Consider the following 17,935-nt stretch of genomic DNA (forward strand, 5'->3'; position numbering starts at 1 on the left):
GGATGAGCCAACAAGAAATGTATGCGAGAAAAAACAATACATGAATGTGTTGCTGCAGAAGTTACGGGAACAGATGGAAAATAATACTTTGGGAAGGGACAAGAAAAATGTATGAAGTGAAAGGACAGAAAAGGAGACCGAATATATTTGGGAATAGGAATAGGGAAGAAAGCAGAGAGGAAGACAGGAATAGTTCTGCAGCCAGTTCTGCTACTGTTGGAGAAGGCCACACCAAGGATATATTCTACATCGCATCCATCGGTACTGCAGCTCAATTTTAGTTAGAAGCTACAGTACCCCAACTGTAGTCAAAAAGGAAACATGATATTTTTGGACCATCATCCATGAAAGTTTTCTTTAATAATCTTATTCCAAGGTCAATGCTCATCTAGCCTTACATCCATAAATGCTACTGAAAGTCGCAAGGCCATGTTTTATATTTGTGTGTTTTTCGATACATATTTTTCCATTTTTGGATAGTTTGTATAATAAAGCCTTTATGGACTATTGCTGAGTATCGCTTCTATAGATCTCTGTTGTTAGTTCATACATTCTTCCAAATGTGTACTATTATGCATGTTCAGGGCTGGGCATGGTCGGATGGCCCTGGCACTTTGAGTTTGGTGGCCGCCAGTGTGGCCGTTGGCTGGATATGCACAGCCGCAGGCTCCTTTTTACAGCACGCTGCAGCAACCGGTCTCTTGCTGGAGATCTGCAGACTGAGTGTGAGTGTGAGGCAATGTCACCTCAGTCCGAGGCCTGTACGTATTGGCTCACGTGATGGGTGAAGCATGTTGGGGTCCCACAGTGCTCCTGGGTACTATACAACACACTCCTAAAGCTCCCTCTGTATCACATGACTGTAAGGTGCAAATGTTATTTCTGCTGTTTGCCCTGTCTCCCCCTCCCCATCTTATTTTCCCTCCACCCATACAATTATTTCATCCTGCTACATAGTAGCTGAATGAGGTTGTTTGGGATGCAGGACCATTATTTTAGGATTATCCCTGGAAATCTGGGACACATGGGTGCAGTTAGACAGGGTATCCAAACCTTCCTTAGGGTTTTTACTGGATTCAGAGAGTAAAAAGGACAAATTCTAAGGGTCACATTGCCTGGAGCTGGTTTAATTCACACGTAATTCACCTACATAGTTGGATTCTAGGGTACCTGAGGAGAGGCTCCAGTCGGCCCCTGAGCTTACCTGATCCAGGAGGAAGTCTTGCATCTTACATTATGTGCCGGAGTACCGTTAAAGAGGAAAGCCGTGCGTTTAATGTTCAATGTGATGGCTTCATCTGAAGAGAAAGCTGGAGGTTGCTCAGAGATTAGCTTTTGTTGACTTTAACTCCCATTAGTCTAGAATACTGATGAGAGTGCTGGGAGTATTGGTCATCAAACACAGGTATGCCTGGGGTAGAAAGAGGTTTACATACTTCTGAGCACGTGTATAGTTAAGAGTTTGTGTCTTCCACATGATCACAGAAATCTACTTCTTGTAGGTATGTGTTATCATATATATATATATATATACATATATATATATACTGTGTGCTCTTTATTGCATGCTGTGACCTTCATGGCCTGCATTCGTGATATTTGTGTACATATGCAGTTGCCAAAGTGGGCCTACACGGCCCAAGGCATATCACCTAAATAGTAGTATTCTACATTAGTGAGCCGTATAAAGTGATCACTAAAACAGTGTAGTTGGCCAACTTTCTCCTACCTACTGAGCAGAAGACTTCCAATAATGGCAGATGCCCCACGTTTAAACTAGATGCTGAGGATCCATTCTGGGTGAAAGAGAATGCTGCTGATCAGTCAGCGACCAACCAGCAGCTTCTCCAATGGGGTAATATTGTAAGTGAGATAAAAATGGTGTCTAGTATTGCCGCCTGCTTCCCTGGCAATAAGTGTTGAAAAACAGTAATACTTGTGTTGGAGTGATGCACTGAAAACATATATACACTAGTGCTCCCTAGGTGAAGCGTAGACTGTTTATAAGGTTGTCACCTCAAATAACTATATAGTAGTACATGCGCAGAATGCATAAAAACAATGAAATTGTCCTGCCCATGAAAGGGATATGTGTGCCCTGCCCCCCCGGCACTCAAAGAGTTAAATGATTTGTTTATTGGTTTGCTTATAGACATCTAAGGCTCTGGTCCCTTCATGTTTGTCTTAAGGTGTGTACATATGTTGTTGGTTTTTTTTTTAGAAACTGTGTGCGCTTGTGTATATATATATATATATATATATATATATATATATATATATATGTATGTGTGTCTGTATATATATGTATACTATATATATATGCATGTGTGTGTGTATATATACCGGTATATATGTGCGAGCGTGTGTATATATTTATGTGTGTGTCTGTACATGTACATATATATATATACACACACACGCACGCATGCACACACATATAAAGACACACATATATACATAAATACACGCACACACATATATAGATATATGCACACACACCCGCAAGGACACACACACACACACACATATATATATATATATATATATATATACAGACATAAATAAATATATGTGTATATACATCAGAAGAGGAAGTAAGCATAAACTTGCAGAAAAAGGAGAAGTATGATAAATCTCCCCAGAAAACGGACGTCCTTTACTTACAAACCAACTCCCGCTGTGTTATGAAAGAGTTAAGCTGGGTGTACTTTAGCATGGTAAATGTGGCGGTAACAGCAGGATAGACTTTAACGAACTGTTTATTTCTGGCATGAGGGGATTTTGAAGCTATTTATCCGCGGTCGCTGGGGTCACATTTCCACAGGATTAGGCTTCATTTAACAAGACTGCGTTGAAAGTGAGTTGAGGTTTGCGGCAGGGCTTTTTTCGGGTAACGTGTGAGTCCTGACAGCAGCGCCTCAGCCTCACTAGCAATACAGGAGCTGCTGCTGATTGTATGGAAGCACAGCGCCGAGGACGAGGTCGGGTTTCCGAAAGCCTGAGGGGAGAAGTAGAAGATAAGCAGAAGACATTGTGAAACGAGCCCTCCCCCCCCCAGCACTGATGTGCGGTATACAGAGTCACGGAGCGGGAACACGGAAGTGTCCGCTGTCTTAGTGCACAAGTGACAGCTCGGTGACAGCCCGTGGCATGAAGCGGTGCTGTATGCGCCTCAGAGCATGGCTTCCCTGTCCAGCGCGGAAAGGCGGGCATTCGCCCTGAAACTCAACAGGTAGGTGCTCGGGGTTCACCGGGGAACGGGGCTCACCGGAATACAACCCGGGAACGGGGCCCACCGGAATACAATCCGGTCACCCGGGAACGGGGCTCACAGGAATACACAGGAACATGTGTGTGGAAAGTAAACACACAAACAGAATTGGGCAACAGATAAGAAGTCTGCCCAGCTGTAGAAACCTCAAACCTTATTCAGCCCTTAGTCCTGCATTATACAGCACCATAATTACATTAACCTCTAACACTTCTGCTGGCAGAATGAGCCGCATATCCACCACCCCTCTGCCTACATTACATCTAAGCCTCCGACCCTCTAGTTGTAGATTACAACCTCTTGTCTTAACATGTCTCCTCTTAGCAAAACACTCGGCTCTTGTACTGATTGTGTATATACTGTGTGTGTGTATATATAGATATATATAAATGCACACCTAGAGCGTGTATAGACTTAACCCATGTCATGCCAGAAGGATCTTTAGTTCCCAAACCTTTAGAACCTTTTCCATTGTTTGTGTGGCCAGTAAATGATTTACATTCACCTCACGTATCGGTTTGTCAATTCTCGTCTTGTCATACCCCTTGAATATATGTATTGTATTAAGTGCTGCGTAGATTGTTGGCGCTATATAAATAAAAGATAATAATAACGTGTGGCGTGTAGTAGGCTCTGCAGAGAGGAATCTCTCAGTGAATTAGGTCTCGTAGTTTAGGAATTTGCCACACAAATGATTTTTGTTCAGGTTGCAGGTGTCACTGCTAACTAATAAACATTAATCAAAGAATCCATCATTGGTATGTTGGTGGGAAACGAGTGAAATGTGCTGGCTGTTACTCTTACTGCACCTGTCTGGGACTTGCCCGTCCATAAAGCCAAAACAGCCGGCTGCCTCGGGCATCGGAAACGCGTACGGAATCAAAAGGATTTTAATACGCGAGTTAGGCCTTCGAAGACCGCTGCCCTGGTCCTAGGCGCTGACATCTGCAAGCAGCGCTATCCAAGAAATATCACGGTTATGGTTAAAGAATATATGCCGAGCCTAGAAGTTTGCCAAGGACTACCATTTTTAACCCCTTCGCGACAAAGCCTGTACGGGCTCATAATGCATTGTCATTTATAGGTTTAAGGACAACCTGTTGTGCTTTAGGGGTTAAACAGATCTGCCGATCTCGCATCCCAGCGTTAAACAGGAGGTAAAAAGGGTTGCCGACTACGTAATGAGCGAGCCATGATTCACAAGGTCTCTTTGTTCGATTCTCAGCGCTAAACTTCTCTGCATGACCGCCTGGGGCTTAATTGATTGCACAGGGCTTTGGTTTCTTAACAGTTCAGAAATTAAAAAAAAAGGAATAGCTCCAAGCGAATCGTTCTGAATTCCTATTTATTTCTGAACTGGGTTGACACCTTTTCCGGAAAATAATCTACCAGCCGAGTCGTGGACTCCAAATAATAATTAAACAAAACAAACTAAAACTGCTCTTATAGTTAGTTACCCTTTACAAATATTAACCCCTTAAGGACAATGGGCGGTCCCTAAACCCATTGAAAACAATGCATTTTGAGCCCGCTATAGCTTTCATTACTGCCCTGGGACAAGAATCAGAAGCCCACCTAAAGCAATCCATGATGTATGATAATAGAATAGGACCAGCAGATTGTACATAATAACCTTCTATTTTGAGGGGGTTCCATGTGCGATCATCCAATCACCATTACACCATCACCCAGTCTCAGTGATTCACACCAATGCACGTTTATACAAAACAACCCGGGAAACCATGCAGAACGCTTCGAATTTAAAGAAAATGGGCAGACTTCTTTATAACCTATTGTATCATTTGCAGTTATTAAGCTATTGAAGAATGTATATTATAGACACGGGGTTAAATACGTACTATGCTGAAATGTACACTTTCCGGCGCTGAAACTCACATGATCATTGAAGTCGCAGCGTAACAGACAGGAGCCGCGGATGACCGACCTCATTTACATTGTCGCAATGTAAATGGATGAAGTAATATGATGCGCAGAGGAAACGGGTTGCACAAGCTGGTGATGCTTCCTTTGTACACAGGGTACAAACTTCCGCATTGGTTCTATTGCAAAATTTGGTGTGTATGTGTGATGTTTATCTGGAGGGGTCAGAGGAATAATTCTTCTGAACGTTAGATGTTCAGACTTGGAATGATTGTCTCCAGGAGACCTTACCAAATCCTCTGATTCACTAAAAATAGTCTTGTACAGGGTCTCGTAAAATGATCTTACAATAACAATTTACCTACCAGATAAACGAATATTTTTTTTAATAAATAAACAAAACTGAGTAATAGTAAGTAAAGCTCTTGCTCTGATCCAGTGATTGGATTCAGACAGCACTGCGGTGGAGAGTTCTTCTCAACTCCTCGCTACTTATTAGTTGCTTAATGTAATAGTAAATGCTGCTGAAACAAAAACAAAAAAGACCTTATCTCAGACAAAGTGCGCTGATATATACCGTATTTGGCAGCAAGTGAACATTTCATCCTCAAAGTTGATGTGTTAGAAGCAGGAAAAATGGGCATCTGAGTGACTTTGACAAGGGCCAAATTGTGATGGCTAGTCGACTGGGTCAGATCCTCTCCAAAACTGCAGCTCTTGTGGGGTGTTCCCGGACCGCAGTGGTCCAAGGAAGGAAAAGCGGTGAACCGGCGACAGGGTCATAAGCAGCCAAGGCTCAGTGATGCACGCAGGGGGCAAAGGCCGGACTGTGCCGTCAATTCCAACGGACGAGCTGCTGTAGCTCAAATTGCTGAAAAAGTTACGGCTGGTTATGATAGAAAGGTGTCAGAACACACAGTGCAATCCAGTTTTTTGTGTAACCGCAGACCAGTCAGGGAGTCAGGGTGCCTGTGCTTACCCTGTCTGCATGGAATCTACCTTTGAATAGGTTTGCAGCGTGTCTTCTAGGTAATTGTTTCATCGCACTTATTGGCTACTGGAGAACTCGTGTATTGCTTCCTCGTATGAAGATTCTGCTTGATCGTCTTTTATTTCCACATATTGTGAATTCCAGAAGGGCTTCGGGCACCCTGGGGATGTGAGAATGCCGGGGCATTAGAAGCACATGAGCTCCGAAGAGCTCAAAATGATTGACTGCTTTCAAATGCCTAGTAGTGCTATAGTTAAAATGCCGCTGCAAATAAATATAAAACCAGTATACCTCCTCCTTTCTGCATCCTAATATGAGACATCTCAGTTTGTGGCTTCCAGAGGTGGAGGCAGACACTGAGCTCTTAGAAGGATACAGTTCAATATTACAAGCAGGCATTATAAGTCAATAAAACTTTTATGTATCACCGATCTTCTAAATATCGGGCCGGTGACAATAGATCACTTTTGACTTGTCAGTCTGTCTGAAAAGGCAGAGAACGCGGTGAGCACATGATCAGCACAAGCAACTTACCAGCGTTGGGTACTTTTCAGTATTCGTTGTCTCCTCTGTCCTGACGGGTGGTATTCCTGCTGAACATGCGCATCTGTACTGACATGAAGCTATACGTTTCCTGCTTGGTTGGTGGTTTTCACTGTTATGTGCAGCTAAGGGCTTGAGCCAGATAAGAAATTCAAAAGTTCATCCAAATTGCTGTCCTCCTTGTTTGCCCCTAAAATGTTTTCTTGACATGTGTATAGTATCACAACTCACTGTGTGTGCTATCCAAGTGGCAAGCTTTTGTACATTCTTCATCTTAAATGTTATAATAATTGTACATTGTGCACAAGATTTTCCGCACTTTGGCCAAGCTTATTTTAAGCACCATTGAATTATTAAATCAAAGTGTGGTTTTCTACGTGCTGTTGCATGGCATAAATTAAAGCTTTCAGCTCAACTTCTCCTGGCCATACAAGCCTATTTTTGACGTAGAGTCGTATAAAACAAAGTAAGAACACCCTCTTTGAATTCTATGGTTTTATATATTAGGACAACAATCATGTGTTCCTTAGCAGGCCTTAAAATTAAATAAATACGACCTCGGATGGACACGTGACACATTAAACCATAGAGTTCAAAGAAAGTGTACTTTCTCTTTCACACGACTATTTTAGAGACAAGACTTTTGGTTGATTTACTATATATGGATTCGTATTGCATTTTTGTCATAACTTCAAATGATATGTAGTGTATATGATAAATGCGATAATATGTTATAAGGCTTTCAAAGCACAAGGTATGCCCAGCAGCTATGTTTGCTTGGCCGATCTCTGACTTACCGCTTGTTTGGACAGGACTTCTCCTGATATGTATGAGCAAACTCAGCAGTTGAGTTAAAGTAATAACTAACAAAATTTACATGCATGTTCCTTTAACCCAGTTTGGAGCAAACTAAACCCATGTTATGGGGGTAAATATTCAACAGCTATAACGTGTGTTCACACACCCTGCACTAAATGCTGTATGTGTTTTTTTTTTTGTCTTTTCCTGGAAGTTTATCTATAAACTATGCAGTACCGTTCAAATGTTTGGGGTCACCAAGCTGATTTCATGGAAAACAAGAAGATTTCTAGCAGTGCTAACATAATTGCAAAATGGCTTTCTAATAATTAATTATCCTATTCATCTTGGATTAGTAACACGCCATTGGAACACGGGAGTGATGGTTGCTGTTAAAGGACCTCTGTACATCTAGGAAGATATTTAATGAAACATCAGCCGTGTCCAGCTACAATAGTCATTTACAACATTAACAACATCTACACTGTATTTCTGATCCATTTGATGTTGTCTTAAATATTCTACGCAATATTCTGGTTGATTTACAGTATGTAATTGTTTGCATCTAGTGACCTGTAATAGCTTTCCAACCGGTTTTTGTAATTGGGTGTGTTTTCATTCATTCGGTTAAATGGTTATCTTTTTGAAGTATCCCTATGACTAAGTGTTTTATCCACGAAAGACACTAGGCGGTTTCATCTGTTGCTACTATTATTATATGTTATAGGACCTTAACGTTTAGTGTTGGCTTTAGTGTGGTGTGTGAACGTTTTGGTGAATGCCACAGCTTCCTGGATGAGAGATGTAGGGTGTTATAATGGAAAAGTGTGTCTTTTGATTATTTTTCTATCACTATTTGTGACCCAATAAAAAGCTTAACATTTTATTACAGGAACACTTCTTTGTGGGCACTTTTAGATATGTAGTGAATGGAAAGCCTGGAGTGTGGAAAAATGATTCAAACATATGTTGTCTGCGCTTCACCCTGCATTAGTAATCCTTTCCTAGGACTTACTGACGGCTGCATTGGTTTATATGACTAGTTCAACCGAATAACGTTACTGTGTTCCATAATTATGTTATTAGAATTTTCCTTAGTGGAAGTAACGTGGCGGGTCACTCCAGTCTTCGTGGTTCACAAGAGAGCTAATATGTTATATGGTCACAATGTTATTTTAATGAATTTTGAAAGTCAATAGCTGTGTGCCGCGGGCAAGTGAGTTTAGTGTAGGTTCTTGGCAATTCTCTGACAGCATCATTTTGATGCGTGTTAACCATCTGCAAATTGACAAGTCCAGTTTCATCATACAGTACCCTTATGTGAACACAGCACCAAAACTGTTGATAATATGCGACTTTCCAAACTAGTGTGTGTGTGTGTGTCTGTGGAAATCAGGTCCTTAGTCTTTATCTTCTGAGTCTGCACTCCCATGAGGGGCTATGCGACCCCTTCCTTCCCTCCCATACCAATGCCTAACAAAGACAATATTCTAGAGTCTGCCCAAAGAGGAGACCCGCTTAAGTCTTCAAGGATTTCCACCAAAACAAAGTCTTCGAGGATCAGGCTCCACTGTGATGTTTTCAGTGTAAAACCAGATTAATGATTCAAAAATCAAAATCTGCACATGCTCAACAAACTAAAACTAGTGTATGTGAGCAGGGTGACTTTTTTTTTTTTTGCCATTGTTGGCTCTAGCCTATGGCTGGTAAGTTCAAAATGTACCTCTCCACCACCAGCCATAGGATGGGGCAATTTAAGTAGGAGAGGGAAAAAAAGGACCCTTCCTTTTATGCACTACAGTGAATACAGTGTGCCTGCCAGCCCGTGCACAGTAAAGCAGACAAAAATGTGCCCCCGCACACCACTCATGTGCCAGGCGACCAAACTGGGGACACTAAAAAACCAATGGGCTCCGTGGTGCAGACACGACCTTTAGACCAGAGGGCCAAGCTTTCCCTCTCTCACAGGTACTCACTTGATCCTGGCCAGAAGGCAGAGAAGCGTTTAAAGGAGTAGATAGAGTAGGTTCAGGGCAGAGCTCAGCTTTGGAAGTTGGATCAACATAGAGAAAAAACTAAACCACATAGGCTGAAAAATTGCAGCTTGGTAGTGATGTGTACAAATGAATAATGCCCCGGTACTTAATTGTTAACAAGTGATAATTTGGATTTGGTGGAAATTACTGAGACCTGTTATAATGTACTAAATGATTGGGAGATCGGCATATCGGGGTGCATCTTACGCAGAAAGAATAGAGATAGCAAAAAAAGGAGAAGGGGTTCCCCTTTTGTGTAAGAAATAGCTTCAAATGTTAATCTAATGCAAAGTAATAAAGTACTTGAATACATTTCTAAGATGTCAATGAAAGGTGAGGTTATCGTTATGGGACACTTTATTCTCTGTGATGTAGATTGGAAAAAACATACAGCTGGCTCCGTCAAAAGTCGAGACTTCTTAAAGTCCTTTAGAAGAGTCTACAAGGAAGGAGGCTTTGCTGGATTTGGTATTTACAAATGGAAAGTTGATTTTGCTTGTCACTGTAGGAGTGTGTTTCGTCTCCGGTGATAATCAATCAGTATGGTTAAATATAAGAAGAGAGGTAAGGTTTTCGATTTCAGAATGGCAGATTTTTCTAAAATAGAGAGATTTGTAGGCCAGTCTCTGATGGTCTGGACATCTTTAGATAGAGTCCAGGAGATATGGAGCTATTTAATAGATGCTCTACTAAAGGCAGCAGAACAGTGCATTATACTTGCTAGCAAGACTAAAAGAAAAAGGAAACCACTGTGGTACTCTGCAGATGTGGCCAATATATTTAAGGAAAAGAGGCGAGCCTTTAGAAACTATAAACGGACTCAACATGAGGAAGATGGCAACAAATATAAAGCTAAGCTTAGGGAGGCAAACCACATTATTATATGCGCCAAAGCACACACTAAGAAGAACATTGTCAGTTTAACAATAGAGGGTGATTAAACTTTTTTTTTAGATGTAAGTGAGGGGAGAAAACATAATCCAGGAATAATTACACTAAAGACAAATTAAGGGAATTGTATGACTGAGGGTGAGGGACCCCAGTTGGCGAAGAGAAAGCGGGCGATATGTAAAACAGGAATGTTTACACTGGAAGAAGTTCTACTTGAACTCTCCAAAGTAAAAAATAAACGGACAAATCCGTGGGACCAGATCAGATACGCTCATGTTACTAAAAGTGGCCTCGCAAAACCGTTGGAAGACCTATTTAACCAGTCACTAATGACAGGAGTAGTTCCAGAAAACTGGAAACTGGCAACTGTAGTAACACTTAACAAAAAAGGTAGTAGGGAAGACTCGGCCAACTACAGACCAGGAAGCTTTACATCAGTAGTTGGCAAATTAATGGGAACCATGCTTAAGGATAGGATTGTTAAATATCCTGAAGTAAATGGTTTGCATCATCAGAAACGGCACAGATTTACCACAGAAGACTTATACATAAATTGCAGTGTTTGGGCTTGGATGTTAAAATAGATAACACAATGGTTGAGTGAGAGGAAACAGAAGAGTGTAGTTAAAGGTTATATTCAGAGGAAGGGCTGGTTACTAGTGGGCTATCTCAGGGATCAATATTAGGACTGTACCTTTTTATGTATTTTTATTACAGAACCATTACTTAATGGTATATGTTTTTTTGCAGATGATACAAAGGTCTGCATTAGGGTAGACATTCCACATGGAACAACTGAAATTGCAAATGATTTAAGTAAATTAGAGAAATGATTAAGAGTTTGACAGCTGCAGTATAATGTTAATCATTGTAAAATAACGCAACATAAAAATCCCAAGGCAGAATATAGCATTGGGGGGCACTGTTCTGTCAGTGGCAACGGAAGAGCGGGACTTAGGAGTAATTATTACTGAGAAATGAAAGGTAAGCAGACAATGCAAACATTTTCAGAAAAAATGAGTAGGGTACTGGGTTTTAAAGCGAGAGGCATTAGTATCAGCGTTAAGAAAAGGGCTCCAAAAATCATAAGGGGTTTGCCCGACGACCGCCTAAGGCTGGCCCGCAGCTTACCGCTGTGGTGCTCGCACACTGTGCAAGGAAACTGTTCTCCCGCCCAGGTTCCTACTCTGGCTTGCTCACACAGTGTGCGGGCACCACAGCAGAGACGACTGCGCGGCCTCCGTGAAGCTCGGCCGGCCCCTGGAACAGCGAAAGGTAAAGGGGTGTGGGAGAGTGAGTGTTTAGGGGCAGAAATGGGACAGGGAGGCTGACTTGGGGGGCAGAGTTGGCACAGGTAGGCTGTTTCAGGGGCACTACCATCAATGCCTGGCTCAGTGTATAGCGATGGTAATTGCGCTGTACCACCATTAATGTCTGTCACAGTATATAGTGATAGGAGTTATGCTGGACCATATCTGTTCAGTAAATGTTATTTCTTTTCTTTTATTTATAAGTTAGTTTATTAGTTTTTTCCAGTTGACATACAGTTTACAAATTTATGAAATAAATCTTCTCACCAACATGATTTTTTTTGTGTGGGGGGGATGCCACATACATGATCTGCCCCCAGGTTCCAAATACTCTATGTACGCCTAACCTGGCAACTTTGCCAAAATGGTGGCGGTGATATCCCCTCCGATCCTCCAATTGGGGAAGAGGAGAACTGAGGGCAGTATGGCGGCGCTTGAAGTGATGTTATCTCCCCAATCCTCCTTTACATATTTAAAAACAATACAAAGTTCATGCCAGTAAACAAAGCAATGTTATAGTATGATGACAGCATATTACACATTAAAACTAGCGCAAATACAATACGGATCACACGCAGAAGAGAGAATTGCCCTGCCAGTAAAAAAAAAAGGGAGATAAAACATATTTTTTAGATATATAAATGAGAAAAGGAAAGTAAAACAAGGATTAGTTAGATTAAAACAATCGGAAGGTATGTAGAAGAGGATAAAGGTCTAGCTGACTGCCTCAATGAATATTTCTGTTCAGTTTTTACAGATGAAAATGAGGAAATGGGACCTCGGTTAGGAAAAAAGACATTTGAAATGTGTGAGTTTATCGAGGCTGAGGTTCTACTTCAGTTGTCTAAGGTAAAGACAAATAAGTCGATGGGGCCTGATGGGATACACCCCAAGCTATTAAAAGAGCTTGGTGAGACCTCACTTGGACTACAGTACTGGAGACCAGATCTCCAGAAGGATATCGAGTTTATTTTAAAAGGAGAAATACTACCACAAAAAGAGGACATAGTCTTAAGAGAGGGGCAAAGGTTTAATGGTAACATCATGAAACATTACTTTACACAAAAGGTAGTGGATGCATGCAATAGCCTTCCAGCAGAAGTGGTAGATGTTAATACAGTGAAGACATTTAAGCATGCATGGGATAGGCTAAGGCTAAACTAGATGTAGGATAAGGCGACTAAAAAAAAGTATTCAGAGGTTGGGCAGACTGGACTGGATGGGCTGAATGGTTCTTATCTGCTGTCACTTTCTATGTTTCTATGTACAGTGTATAGCTTCCTAATTTAAAAAGACTCTGTGAAACCAAAGTGTCACATGTTTGGCAAATTTCCATTAAGTAAAGAAAATGGCAGTGAAAAAGCTGCGACATAAGAGGAAGTCAGGAAATGTGGCTTGCCACTGAAATGCTGGAGTTAGCAGTGTGTGCGTTTCCCTGTAAACCCAATCACTATAATAAAATCGAAAGTGTTAGTAGAAGTAAGAGTAAGTCTGTGATGGACAGCCCAATCCTTAATATTATTTGGCTTGTCGTTATTGTCACAATACCCAGCATGGTGTATATAAAGGAGTGACAGAACACTGCCTGCCACCTGAACACTGCCCGGGGCAATTAACATTCCCATGGAACGTACTGGTTATTTGTGACCCAGCGGTCACTCTAAGGTGCCCCTAACATGCTCATAAACACTCTTTACTAGTTAGATAGGAATGCAGTGAATGTTACGGATGCCAAGATGTGTAAAAGTATGAGCAGAATTTTTGTCTCAAAAGCCACTACACAATTGTTTTTAAGCGCTGCACAATGTGAGGTTGAAACTAGTAGAAGGGATATATCTTATTTTCTGTGAGGTAGGTTACTAAGGGTGATAACTGGTCACTGGGGAAAAGTTTAGTCCATATATTGACCATTAAATAGTAATCAGAAAGTCTGTCCTGATTATTCAGACAACCATATTCTTAACTGATAGGTACAGCCAAGATCCCTGGGCACAAAGACCATAGATGTGTCCTTTCATTAACATTAACACATGAGAAATTAAAATAATGGAGGAAGGCGCTTGGCAAGGAGTGACTGAGGATACAGTTATGCTCAATCTACTTTGTCTCATGCGGGATCACTAAAAACAAATGCTGGGGGGTACCATTGTAACCCACATACCACACTGACACAGCGGCACTGATACTCTCTCCAGTATGTCATCTATGAAACTCAACGACATCATTACGTGAAATCATTAGTCTGTAATCATGGCACTGTGGTCTCAAGGTACAGGCTTCTCCTGGCAAGTGGCTTTTGGGGATCAGTGTGTGGTATTTTAAGGAAATATACATGTGCATCATATAATTAAATGCATTTAAAAAAAAAAAAAAATACACAACACCCAATTAAATTACTGATAAATGACACTTATTAGCAATGTTTCTTTTCTTTGTTTACACAAGGCATTCTTCAGCAGAAATCCGGAAGCATGTCTCTCTTTACCACAGCCCAGAGACTTTACCCCTACGCAACCTCAACACCAGCCCATCCTCCTTGCAGCTAGTAAGTTATTTCATGTGATTGTTATTACACTGGATGTAACCTTTATGTTCAGACTATATCCATCATATCAACCTTGTAAAATATGTGTTCAAATGAAAAATTATTCAAAGAGTGGGTGGTGACGTAGTTATGCTTATAATTTCTCTTTCATCTGCTGTTCACTTCCTTTATAAAGTAGAGGTTCTTGTAGTCATAATCTGCCCTTCTGTTTGGCACCTGATATAATAAATCCAAAGGCTAGACTTGTGTTACTATTTTTTTTTTAGAACATACTCACTCTATGCATCACACGCACACACACACACACACACATCTACCTTTGTAGGCTCAGGAGGAGGCTCGTCTCTTCTGGTCCAGCAGCTGGTGACAGGTCTGGTCTCCGGCCCCCTCGCAGTCCTGCGTTTGGACTTGAAGTTACATTGTATCCCGGCACTCTCAGACTAGGTCAACGTGCTTGGACTGAAGAGCCAACGAAGAGGGCTTTGCTGGCGGTCGTGGTCAACACTATCGATAGGCAGCATGAGAGGACTGCGAGGGAGCAGGAGACCAGACACAGGCAGCTACTGCAGGCAGGGTTTAAAGGTAAGTTTGTTTTTTTTTTTTGTTTTTTTTTTCCCCCACCAGTATTATACTGGGTGTAATACACACTCCCTTTTCAGGACTGTGCATATTATACCCAAGATTTAACATACATTATGAAAGGGACGCTCTATTGCACTTTAATGCATATGAGAGCTGTGTGCTCCATTCAAATTTTCATGGTGTTGCTTTTACAAATGCATTGGGGGGTTCTGCAAACTACTCCCCTACCATGTCCTTAAGCTAAGACATACTTACCACCAGTCAGCTCCTGGCTCGGTGAATACCATGGACTATTCTAGCAGCCAATCAGTGGCAAGAAAGGTCAGAGGAGGGCAGCTGTCGCAATAGTGCTGCGTCGTTTGTACTGTACTATGCAGGAGTGTCAGGGATATTAAACTGTTCCTTTTAAAAGATCTTAAGGTAAGTAATTCATAACTGTATGTATATGATGCATTCATAATTTTATGCATTTTATCCTTTTTATATTTGATATTTATTTATGTCTTATATTCATTGAAGCTGTTAGAACAATATTTTGTCAGACATTGTGATAGATGTGATAGACTCGACGTCTTAGGTCAGGGGTGTTAAGCTCAATTCTTTGAGGGCCACATCAACGTTTTAGCATTAGGATTTTTCTAATTGGATTATTGAACAATAAAGTATCTCTGAGCATTATCTTGGAGGACTGTGTGTTTGTTATCCCTGTGGTTAACGAAGCTGTGAGATCCACAAAATCTTTCAAAGGAGGTCCCATTTTTGGAGCCTTCAGAATATTTGTTGGGTGAGTATATCATAGTGATCTACAGCCTTAGTAGTCAGAATAATGGTATATAATTAGCAAAAAATACATCATTCGTCCTCTAAACACTGCGTATCAGAAGCCGTAACACATAATGCTGTGGGTTCTGCGTGCAGTAGGAGACACGCTTTGAAATGAGGTTTCAGAAACTTCCTTTTTGTTAGTTTGCTATTTCATTCACTTCCTTAAACATATGGTCTGTGGCAAGGTGTTTGCTACCGTAAGCTGTTCATTTCTATTTTGTCAGCTACACTTTTTTTTCCATTATCTGTCAAACCATATTTGCTTTGGTAAGATCCGGTATTATAATATTCAAATGCGTTTCCTGTAGCAGCCATTTTGAGTCTCTAGGTACGGCTTTTTAACCATCACGAGCTGCATTTCGGAGAGGTATGCAATTTTTTTTTTTTATTATTTCTTCCTAATAATTTAAGATGATCAACTAAAGTCAGAACATACATGTAGTTCTCTAAATATTATAGTGACTGTGTCTGCGTGTCACAATGTACATTTAAAGCTAGTTACAGTATACCAAAAAGTTTCACCATTGTATAAAATTCTTTATTCTACTCTTTGAAGGAAGTATGATACAAGAGGTTCTTTTGTCTTTTTTAATTGTTGCTCTGTATCAAGGATTGTTATTAGAAACAGTGCTTGTTATCTATAGTTAGATCTGTTAGTTTGTCACATTTTTGAGATTGTTATATGGCTCAGCAAAGAAGACTCATTTCTGAAATGGTCACAATAAACAAATTCTAAACAATTGTACACCTTATTACTAGGGCTGCAACTAACGAATATTTTCATAATCGATTAGTTGGCCGATTAGATTTGCAGACTCGTTCAGACACAATACTTTTATAAATAAATACAGGATTAATCTTTACTGCCCCCAGGATTTAGATTCCCCTCGGTTTGCCCCCTTTACCTCTAACTGCACCTTTAAGTTAACCTTATTAAATTAAATTAACCCTCAGCATTAAATTAACCCTGAAGAGAAGACCCCATTAACTATAACTGCCCCTAACTTTCAGCAGACCAAATATTTTTTTATTTTATACTCACCAGTTAGACGAGTTCTTGACCCATGTGGACGGTATAGGAAATGGGCGGGGTCAATTGGCACTTTGGCCCTGTCCCTCCCTGCAGTCACTGCCAATTGGCCCCGCCCCTTTCTCCCTGTCCCTCCTTGCAGCCAATCGGCAGTGACTGCAGGGAGGGACTGGAAGAAGGAAGTGGGTGGGCCAATCGGCAGTGACTGCAGGGAGGAACTGTAAGTAGGAGCTGCTGCTGTGAGTCACTTAAACAGATTATAAAACGAGGGGTATTTTTCTGAGCATTTGTTCTGAAAAAACCCTCATTTTATAATAGATTAAAAATCGATTCAACTAATCGATAATGAAAATCGTTGCCAGCCCATAGTTGTTGCAGCCCTACTTATTACTCCTCCGTCTACAAACGTCATCCATGCTCCACTTTTAACACATTGCACCAGAATTGGTCTTTCCATATAACTCCCATTGTCCATTAATACCGGTATGCAAAGACCCCCTCCCCTCCAAGTAGGTTTTGAAGCACACTGCATTAACAACTTGCAAGAATGTACCTTTAATAGACAAAATGATGTTACACAGTTGAGTTCGTTAGTTACTTTGTTAAAATTTTAATAGTCCTTGTACTTCGGCTGTTTGTGGACTCGTGTGTAGTAAAATGTTTCTTTTCTGTTGATATTAAGTCTAAATAAAAGTGTATTGTCTGCTTTTCATGGAGTTTGTATGTATCTTATTCAATATACATTTCTGTGAGTATTTGCTCCTTCAGAATTTCTTTGGTTTTTGCTTGTTTGTCACATTTAAATGTTTCAGATCATCCATTTAATTTTAATAAAAGACAAAGTGAGTAACCACAAAATGCAGCTTTTACATGTCCATTCCCATTTATTGAAGGTAAAAAAAAAAAAAAAAAAAGTTATCAAAAGTTATCAAAACCTGTATCACCCAAGTGAAAAAGTAATTGTCCCCCTAAACCTAATAACAGGTTCTGTCACCCTTTGCAATAATTGCCCCATTGCCCCATTGGGAAGTTTTTGAGCATAAACTGCCTTTCTAAGGTCATGCCATAACATCTCAGTAGGATTCAAGTCAGGACTTCAAAACCTTCATCTTATTTCCTTTGAGCCATTCATAGGTGGACTCGCTTGAGTTTCTTAGATCATTGTCCTGCTGCATATCCAAACTGCTCTTTAGGTCATAAACTGATGACTGGAGATTCTCCTTCAGGATTTT

At 40.7% G+C, this 17,935-nt stretch overlaps 1 protein-coding gene across 1 annotated transcript in view; it reads left to right on the forward strand.

The window, feature by feature from the left end:
* Window positions 1-14,236: 14,236 nt before the first annotated feature.
* LOC149300626 (dedicator of cytokinesis protein 8-like) overlaps window positions 14,237-17,935 on the forward strand; it is a 51,225-nt gene continuing 47,526 nt past the window's right edge. Inside the window, exon 1 of the mRNA XM_089485118.1 lies at window positions 14,237-14,266. The gene's annotated coding sequence lies outside the window, so the exon portion shown is untranslated. The remainder of the gene's footprint in view (window positions 14,267-17,935) is intronic.

Source organism: Sceloporus occidentalis, unplaced genomic scaffold (genome assembly GCF_023333645.1).
Source record: "Sceloporus occidentalis isolate IW3139 unplaced genomic scaffold, rSceOcc1.0.p SCAF_24, whole genome shotgun sequence".
Lineage (NCBI taxonomy): Eukaryota > Metazoa > Chordata > Lepidosauria > Squamata > Phrynosomatidae > Sceloporus > Sceloporus occidentalis.